General features: G+C 39.3%; 1 protein-coding gene across 6 annotated transcripts in view; it reads right to left on the bottom strand.

Moving 5' to 3' along the window:
• Positions 1 to 10,749, bottom strand: part of Snap25 (Synaptosomal-associated protein 25kDa) — a 207,751-nt gene that overhangs the window by 29,419 nt on the left and 167,583 nt on the right. The gene's annotated exons all lie outside the window — the stretch shown is intronic.

Below are 10,749 nucleotides of genomic sequence, written 5' to 3'. Positions count from 1 at the left end.
GTGTGCCTGTGTGTGCGTACGTGCCTGTGTGTGTGTGTGTGTGCGTGTTTCTTGTGTAAGCTGAAAGACGCGAAAAATTATTGAAATATCTATTGCTCCAAGGGTTCAGGGGATCTCGTAGTCGAGCAGTCTCGACTAGAGCTTTCTTACTTGTTTTTTGTAGTTTTTACTTCTGCATTTCGGGACAGAAAATCTGCATGAAGCATTTGTCATTTTTATCAAATTTATCAAATATCTGTCACCATCTAAAACTTCTACCACCAAAAATGTACTAGAGATCCGCGCCTCGGAGCACGCACACCTGAGCACCACGATCACGCTCCGAAGGTCCCACAAAGACAGTCCCACCACAAGAGAAACCATCCAACAATCAAAGTCCCACAACACCGGCCTCACCGCAGCGCAGCTGCCGCCCACCACGCAGTCAGCAAACGCGTGCATGCGCCACCGTATGCATACACAAAAATGCGCAGAATAACCAGAACAACAGCCAAGGAGCCAAGGGCATCTCTCAGTCGAGCAGTCTCGACCCGAGTACTCTCACTTGTTTCATATAGCCTTTTGTGCAAAGCTATCTTTCACCAAGGAATAATACACCAGAATCAAAGATAATTCGAAAACTCTCACCTCGGATCGGTATACTTATCTTCGATTCATCTACCACACGTATTTCAGCTACAGTCGCACATCAATTGTCAGCATCAACGTCTGCCACGTCAGCGTTAAATTTTCGTAGAATGACGTCACGTTTCTGCTGCTCACTTCACGTATTGATAGTCTTGACAAATTCGGTTTTGTAGGCCCAAAATCGTACGCCACTGCTCCTCCGAGAACGTAGGAGGTGGTGCCGATCCCACTTCTGATGTCGGGGCGATGCGTTTCTCATTCTGGTTTTCTATCATAGCTGCGCGTAATAACGAATTCCCGGTGTGTCGCTAAACTCTTCTTAATGATCTTTCTCATTCAATAGTCATTCCAAGTGTGTCTTCTCTTCTACTCGTAAGTTCTAATCATGGTCGCATATTCTTGTTCATCGAAAGCACAGCGACCCTGCTGCGAACGGCATGACTAGCCGTCTCGCTCTCACCCAGCGACACCCGGGACTACGTTCAGCAACAGCTATTGTTGTCTCTCTCTTAGTGACAGTGCATGCTTTAATTGCACCACAATACTAAATCAATCGATTAACACGATATCAAGATATCTAATTGCAATTTCAACAGTGTAATATCGCACTGACACGACATATATATATAAATATATATATATATATATATATATATATATATATATATATATATATATATATACATATATATATCTTATAAGTTTAAAGAGTGAGCCACCATTCCCTTTTGATACCCATTGAAAATGGGATATCAGGATATAATGGATTTGTTGAAATGTGTGGGCGCATTGGAGTGCGAACTGCTAGCTGCTGCCAGTCGGCAGGAGCGTCAGGGGCCCCCAGGCGTTAGTGGGCCGTCTTCAGGACGAAGACAGCCAGATGACGGCGATCGTGGCCATTGGAGCCACTCAGCAAAAAACTACGATCAACACGGGACCCTCAAGCAGGTTTATCAACGAAAGGCTTGTTGACAGACTCTGAGGAGTGGGCGTGGTGCGCGCTACACGGCGGTGCATATGCTTGGCGGATGGCAGTTGCAGTCAGGTGCACTCGCAGCTGGAGACGAGGATCAGCCTGGGGAGTCAGCAAATTCAGATCCGTTCCTGACTCTACCAGGCGTGATCGACGATCTGGTGCTAGGATAGGATTTCTTGGCCAGCATGGGCACCATACTGGAGTGTGGCGGCGTACTCCAGCTGGAAGAGTATTGTGCTAAAGGCACGCTAGGTTCGCTTGAACGATCTAGAAGTCGTCAAGATTTGGTTTTGTAAGCTCCGGCGGTTCGCTCGGAAATACAGGCCACTCCTACTATTACTATCACCTGGACCCGAACGGCACCTCGGCTGATGGTCATCGATGATCGTCGTGCGTGCGACGCAAACCATTTGCAGAAACAGGCCGACTATAGTCGAACCTTGACCCCTTTCCAGTAGCGTATTCAGTATTCCCGTCGATGTGTGGAGCAACATGTATATGCATGTATATGTATGCATATAAATGCACAGGTAATACATACGTTCATATACACTAATACGTGCATACCTATATTACGATTACCATCTAACCGTAGTAGGCTTCAGCTTCATTGATCTTCCATCGTTAATCAATCCCAGAACAATTTTAGGAATTGTTTTTCTGCACAAATTGATTAGCGGTGACATTGATGCGTCCTCTTTGCTGATGCGTCTTAATTTTTCGGTTCCGTCCCGAACAACCAGACATTATCGTTTGCTTCATTTACCTGTGTGCATTACTTTGGTAAATGCATGCATATCCATGTTATAATCATAATGTAAAAGTTTTATGAAGAAAGTACATCCACAAGAAAAGTTATTGAACAATTAAGTTCCCATAGTAAGCAACCATTGCAGCCAATGCGTGCTTAAGCGTGCGTGTGTGTGTGCATGTGCGAATAAATATTGAAATATCAGTTGCTGGAAGGGTTAGGGGATCTCGTAGTCGAGCAGTCTCGACTAGAGATTTCGTACTAGTTTTTTTTAAACTATGGCTCAAACAAGTTGGTGTGAAAAATATAAGTAAAATATTATTATTATTATTATTATTATTATTATTATTATTATTATTATTATTAAGAAGTTACAATTAATATAAAATTAACTCTAACTTAAGTCGCTGGCAGCAGGGGCCTTCGGCTGGATGGTGTTTATTGTGATTATAACTTATTTTAAATAAGTATATACAGATTTTATTTTATAATACCAATATTTCTATATTTACATTTCATATTATTATACCCTGAACCCATTTTCAATGGGAAATCAGGGTATAATGGTTTTGTTGAAATGTATGTAACAGGGAGAAGGAGGCGTGGCAGACCCTTGATCTCTTGATCAGGGCGACGAGCTGAGTTTATTTGGCCCTGTCCGTCTGTCTGTCCGTCTGTCCGTATATATGAACGCGTCGATTTCAGAAGATATAAGAGCTAGAGACTTCAAATTTTTTTTTAAATGTCCGTAATTACAGCGCGCATATCAAGTTTATCATTAAAAATCGATAACTCATCCCGATCTTTTTTTATCGATAAAAAACCTTATCGAAACCCAGTTATAAAATTATATTTTCTACACCTTTATTGCTAGTGTCCAAATTTTTAATGTATGCTTATATGCAATTTATACAATTTCGGTTTTTGTTAAAATGTACCCCCCACCCTTAAATTCACCCCCTCACCCTCACTTTTGTAAAAAGCGTATTTCAAATACTAGAGACTTGTGCTTTAGCAATTACATGCATATTCATGTTATAAACATAATCTAAAAGTTTCATGAAGATCGTATGTCCACAAAAAAAGTTATTAAGCAATTAAGTTCTCATAGTAAGCGCTCACTGCCGCCCATGCGTGTTTATGCTTGTGTGTGTATATGTATGTAAATGTTTGTGTATGTGTGTGTATGTGTTTGTGTATGTGTGTGTGTATGTGTGTGTGTATGCGTTTGTGTGTGTATGCGTGTGTGTGTGTGTATGTGTGTCTGTATGCGTGTGTGTGTATGTGTGCGTACGTGCGTGTGTGTGTGCGTGTTTCTTGTGTAAGCTGAAAGACGCGAAAAAGTATTGAAATATCTATTGCCCCAAGGGTTCAGGGGATCTCGTAGTCGAGCAGTCTCGACTAAAGCTTTCTTACTTGTTATACTCATTCACGAAAGTGAATCAGTATATTGGTTTTGTGCAATGTCCGTCTTGCTGTCCGTCCGTCTGTCCGTATGAACGCAATCTATTTCGGCGCTATTGAAGCTAGAGACTTGAAATTTGGAACACATAATCGTGTATATCTCCGATTTATAAAGTGTTAAAATTTTCCCGATCCGCCCACTAGGGGCGTGGCAAATCGGAAAATGCATTTTCCGATATACCAGAAATCATGTTTGTTGAAGAGCTAGAAAGCTGAAACTTGGTATGTAGGTCCGCGTTGACCACCCAAGATCACGAGCTATGGCGGATATATCTACGCCCATTGGGGGCGTGGCAAATCGGATAAAACTGTATCTCCTAAAGTTGTAAACCTAGAATGCTGAAATTTTGCACGTCAGCTAATGGTATGATTCTATAAAGTCTGAAGATAAATTATAAGTCTACGCCCGTTGGGGGCGTGGCAAATCGGACCTGAAGATATAGTGATTTTTTAAATTCTCCTATATTTTGGACACTATTGATGGCAGAGACCTCAAATTTTGTATATATACTCGGACTGATCACCCAAGACCAAAAAGTTTTGTCGGATATATGTCCGCCCACAGGGGGCGTGGCAAACCGCAAAAGTTTATATCTCCTAAAGTATAATAGCTAGAAGCTTCAAATTTGGATAGTTGAGTTACTGGTAGCCTCCTCTATCGATTCCCCAAAAATAATTTTTACGCCTCTTTAGGGGCGTGGCATATCGAAAAATACCCTGTAATTTTCACATTTTTTAGGGTAAGCATTCAAACTTTGCAGTTAGGGTAACGTTATCTCTTTCTAAAAACTGACCAAAAATGAGGTGTCTACGCCCAGTTGGGGCGTGGCAAATCGGAAAAACCTGTATATTCTACAGTATTAGAACGAAACTTAACTACTAAATTGTTGATGGGATGTGAATGAGTATTCCGCAGTCGGTAACGCCCGACTGCAACGTTCTTACTTGTTATACCCTGAACCCATTGAAAATGGGAAATCAGGGTATAATGGTTTTGTTGAAATGTATGTAACAGGCAGAAGGAGGCGTGGCAGACCCCACAAAGTATATATATTCTTGATCAGGGTGACGAGCTGAGTTGATTTGGCCCTGTCCGTCTGTCTGTCTGTCCGTCTGTCCGTCTGTCCGTATGTTTGAACGCGTCGATTTCCGAAGATATAAGAGCTAGAGACCTCAAATTTTTTGTAAAATGTTCGTAATTACAGCGCGGATATCGAGTTTATCATTAAAAATCGATAACTCATCCCGATCTTTTTTTATCGATAAAAAACCTTATCGAAAACCAGTTATAAAATTATATCTTCTACACCTTTATTGCTAGAGTCTCCAAATTTTTAGACTCATTCACGAAAGTGAAATGAGTATATTGGTTTTGTGCAATGTCCGTCTTGCTGTCCGTCCGTCTGTCCGTCTGTCCGTCTGTCCGTCTGTCCGTCTGTCCGTCTGTCCGTATGAACGCAATCTATTTCGGCGCTATTGAAGCTAGAGACTTGAAATTTGGAACACATACTCGTGTATATCTCCGATTTATAAAGTGTTAAAATTTTCCCGATCCGCCCACTAGGGGCGTGGCAAATCGGAAAATGCATTTTCCGATATACCAGAAATCATGTTTGTTGAAGAGCTAGAAAGCTGAAATTTGGTATGTAGGTCCGCGCCAACCACCCAAGATCACAAGCTATGGCGGATATATCTCCGCCCATTAGGGGCGTGGCAAATCGGACAAAACTGTATCTCCTAAAGTTATAAACCTAGAATGCTGAAATTTTGCACGTAAGCTAATGTTTTAATTCTATGAAGATGGGTGAAAAAATTATATATCTACGTCCCTTAGGGGCGTGGCAAATCGGACCTGAAGATATAGTGATTTTTCGAATTCTGCTATATTTTAGGCACTATTGATGCTAGAGATCTGAAATTTGGTATATATACGCGGGTTGATCACCCAAGTCCAACGAGCTATGGTAGATATATGTCCGCCCATAGGGGGCGTGGCAAACCGCAAAAGTTTATATCTCCTACAATTTAAGAGCTAGAAGCTTCAAATTTGGATAGTTAAGTTACTGGTAGCCTCCTCTATCGATGCCCCAAAAATAATTTTTAAGCCTCTTTAGGGGCGTGGCATATCGAAAAATACCCTGTAATTTTCACATTTTTTGAGCGTAAGAATTCAAATTTTGCATTTAGGTAACCGGTTACTCGTTCTAAGAACTGGCTAAAATTGAGGAGTCGACGGCCACTAGGGGCGTGGCAATCGGCATTTACAGTGCCCGTATCGCGACATTTATATGCGTCAGCCATCTATTTATGCATTTGTACATATAAATAAGCTTAATAGATATTCATAATACAAAAGGAAACATTTTTATGAATTTAAAAAAATTTAAAAGAAGCTAAAATAACAAAAATTTGCAATTTACAAAAAAGTGTTTTCCGCGGGATTTGAACTCGCACCCAACCCAAACAGCATGTTTGTCAAAATAGCTAAAATAATGGTCGTCGGCGCTTCAGCCTACAGCACCACCGCGTCGTTTCGATCAATAGAAGTTAAAACGAAATCACATTATTGTTATGACGCCACATAGCAAAGAAAAGCCAGAGTGGTGGCTGGAAATTCAAAAACAATGCAAAGACAAATCAATCGCAACGAGATTCTTAGAATATGCTAGAGTACGCATTTATGTGTGCATACATACACACATACAAATGAGCGCGTGTATAAGGCTGGAATGCTTGATGCTATGCGTGCAGACTTACATATATACATATGTATGTATTTGCATATATGTATTTGAGGGCTATTTAAGAAGAAACAAATTTAAACTTATAAAATTATTCGACTAAGAAAATGAAAAGTATTAAGTGCCATTCAGTCAAGCTCGCACCTTCCCAATAAAATATCTATTTTATAAAAAACGAAAAATGTATGAAAAAAAAAAAAAAAAAAAAAAACATAGTAGAGGTTCGAACCTCCCTACTCTAACGTTACTTGCGTCGCCCTTAGCACCCGCGCCATTGCTTTGCTCGAGCACTCAGCTGCTAAAATAGAATAGCTTAATAAGAGAGCGTCATCAGACAAAACTACAGTAACGGCTAGAAAGTCCAGAAATCAATCGAAATTCTAAGAATGTGAGAAAAGGCGCGCTTCTGTCTGTACGCATAGAATAGACGATGAGTGTGTGCACATGTATAGTAAAATCGCGCTGATCTGCTGCTAGCTTGAAGCCGGTATCCAATATATGGATATAAATACATGTATATTATTAAAAGTCAAAATTGTATAAATTATATACATATGCATGTAATTTGAATGCAATTATGCAATGATCATAGCAATAGCTATCGATGATTTTCCCATTTTAAATGGGATCATGCCCTGTTTTTTGTTGCGCACTAGACTTGAAAATTGCACTATATACTCTGGTTGACAGCGTTTGGGCTGTGAATGAGTCTTCTGCAATCGGTATCGCCCGACTGCAACGTTCTTACTTGTTTATATATGCTTATATGCAATTTATACAATTTCGGTTTTTGTTAAAATTTACCCCCCACCTCTCAATTCACCCCCTCACCCTTTTGTAAAACGCGTATTTCAAATACTAGAGACTTGTGCTTTGGCAATTACATGCATATTCATGTTATAATCATAATCTGAAAGTTTCATGAAGATCGTACGTCCACAAAAGAAGTTATTAAACAATTAAGTTCTCAAAGTAAGCGCACACTGCAGCCCGTGCGTATTTATGCGTGGGTGCTTGTGTGTGTATGTGTTTGTGTGTGTGTTTCTTGTGTAAGCTGAAAGACGCGAAAAATTATTGAAATAGCTAGCACTCCAAGGGTTCAGGGGATCTCGTAGTCGAGCAGTCTCGACTATAGCTTTCTTACTTGTTTTTATTTAATTTTTTCATAGGAGGTGGTATGTTTTAGATTTTTTCAGAAACTCAATTATCTTACGGATGTTAATCTCGGTTGGGTTTGCTAGGATGGATAAGGGGCAGGTGTTTTGGAAGATTTAGGTATGCAGGTTAGAGGTTGCGGGGCAGTCGTAGACAATGCGTATTATATTAATGTTTGTGGTTGTGTGACAGTTGGGGCAAGGAGGGGTGTTGTCAGGGTTGTTATAGTGCCGTTGTGCCATTCTTGTCCACACACCCTAGTCTTAGCCTTAGAAATTTTATTTGATCACAGCGTGTGATGGTCTATATTTTTTTAGATAGTTTGACGTGTTGGATAGGTGTGTATTTCATCTCTGGTACCATCGGTGCAGAGCTCTATGTTCAGTTTAAGTTTTTTTGAGAGTTCGTTATTGAGGAGTTTGTTTATGTCTGTAGTGTTAAAGTTAGGGGTATAGTGAAGGGGCATATAAAATGTGTCTTTGGCTGCACTATCGGCTAACTCGTTCCCTTTAATGCCGCAGTGGCTAGGGATCCAAAGGAGTTTTATTTTTGAGTCAGATTGGGTAAGCAGGGTTCTAATAGTTGGGGGATAAAAGTTATTGTTAATATTGCGAATGGATTTTATGGATGCGAGGGAGTCGGAGCAAATTATATACTTTCCAAGTCTGCTTTTGATCAGATTTATTGCATCGAGAATGGCTATGGTTTCAGCTGATAGGATGGATGAATAATGGGAAAGGATGCATCTTTTCAGGATTTCGTTTTCGATCGTAATTGCAGAAGTGGCTGTGTTGTTAAGTAAAATATATGCACAAGGAAATGCAGCAGAATAAAATCGCTCAGAATGAAAGTGACGAGGAAGTAGATATGGAAAATCTTTTCTCTTTTTAATGAAAATGCATTACGATGTTGTGCTGGGTATCTTCTCTACAAATTATAACAAACAAGTAAGAAGACTCTAGTCGAGACTGCTCGACTAGGAGATACCTTGAACCCTCTAATCTGATATTTTAATCACTCTGCACTTCTTTTCGGCACACATACATACACACGAACGTATTAGAACTCGAACTGCTAACTGCGCAGTAAGCAGCTACTGCGCTTGGGCTGCGCTGCAGTATGGGCAACATTATAAGAATTTATTTGTTTAACAATTTAATTTCTAGACGTACAATCTTAATGAAACTTTCAGAACATAATCATAGTTCAAATGTATGTACATACCAAAGCACACGTCTCTAGTACTTGAAATACGCCTTTAACAAAGGTGAGGGTGAAAGGGTGGATATAAGGGTGGGGGGTAAATTACAACAAAAATCGAAATTATATAAAATACATACATTTAAAATTTGGAAGCTCTAGCTCGAAAGGTGTTGGAGATATAATTAAATAACTAGCTTTCGATAAGGTTTTTAATCGATAATAAAATATCGGGGGTAGTTATCGATATATAGAGAAAAACTTGATATGCGCGTTCAAGTCTCTAGCTCTTATATCTTCTGAGATCGACGCGTTCATACATACGGACGGACGGGCGGACAGACAGGGCCAAATCGACTTAGTTCGTCGCCCTGATCAAGAATATATGTATATACTTTATGGGGTCTTCCACGCCTCCTTCTGCCTGTTACATACATTTAACAAAACCATTATACCCTGATTTCCCATTGGCTCAGAGTATAACAAGTAAGAAAACTCTAGTCGAGAGTGCTCGACTAGATACTACCCTGAACCCAACAAATAAAAATGCCCATTTAGTATCTCTGAAATTTCAATTTCGATGTATTTAAAAATATAAATAAAATACCAAACTCATTTAATAAAATATAAAAATACCAAAACTAAACGAAACTAACTGCTGATGTGATTCTAAGAATCTGCTAGAATAACCAAACTATTAAAAACGCACATTAAGTATGGTTCAAATTTCAATTTCGATGTATTTAAAAATATAAATTAAATAGAAAACTCATTTATTAAAATATAAAATATTTTTAAACAATTATGAAAAATTAACATCAGCTGCACCGGATCGGGATTCGAACCACGACTTCTCGATCAAGCGTCATGCAGCTAACACACTACGCCACCTCACTTCTGCAAGTGGCGCTGGAAAAACTCAAATAGATTCAATGCTGCATCTGCCATCTACCAAAACTAAACGAAACTAACAGCTGATGTGATTCAACGAATGTTTCTAGAATGTATGTGTGCACACGCATACGATGCTGTTGTAGCTGCTGCACGTGTGTTTGTTAATTGTCCAAATATTTGATTATTTTTTATTAATTTTTGACTGAACGGAATTTAATGAAACTTTCAGCATATGATCTAGATATTAAATTGAATATTTGAGAAATAAAAAAAAAAAAAATAAAAATCATTCACAATTAGCTATAGTAGCATCTGACTTGAACTTGAATGTTTTTACTCGATAAAAACATAACGGGATGATTTATCGAATTTTAAAAGCAAACTCGACGTCCGCGCTGTATATACGGTAATTTTAAAAAATTGAAGTCTCTAGCTCTTATATCTTCGGAAATCGACGCGTTCAAACATACGGACAGACGGACGGATGGACAGACGGACGGACGGACAGACGGACAGACAGACAGACGGACAGAGCCAAATCGACTCAGCTCGTCGCCCTGATCAAGAATATATATACTTTGTGGGGTCTGCCACGCTTCCTTCTGCCTGTTACATACATTTCAACAAAACCATTATACCCTGATTTCCCATTGAAAATGGGTTCAGGGTATAAAAAGAAATGAGTTAACAAAAGACAAAAGGATAGGATCGAGAAATCACTACACAACATTGGCAACAAAGTGTATACCAGTGCTTATGCCTAGTCACTGTGAGTGATTTCACTGAGATAAGCTAAAAGTAAAGATTTTAATTTAAGAAGATTTTATTTTAAGGAAAATGCGTGATAATATTTATTAAAATTAACACATAGAACATGAAACGCACTGTGCAAACAATAATCCCTAGTGCACACAGGTAAATGAAGCGGACGATAATGTCTA

Source organism: Drosophila arizonae, chromosome 2 (genome assembly GCF_054131065.1).
Source record: "Drosophila arizonae isolate 15081-1271.41 chromosome 2, UAZ_ARI_1.0, whole genome shotgun sequence".
Classification (NCBI taxonomy): domain Eukaryota; kingdom Metazoa; phylum Arthropoda; class Insecta; order Diptera; family Drosophilidae; genus Drosophila; species Drosophila arizonae.
This window is presented reverse-complemented; position numbering and strand designations above follow the sequence as displayed.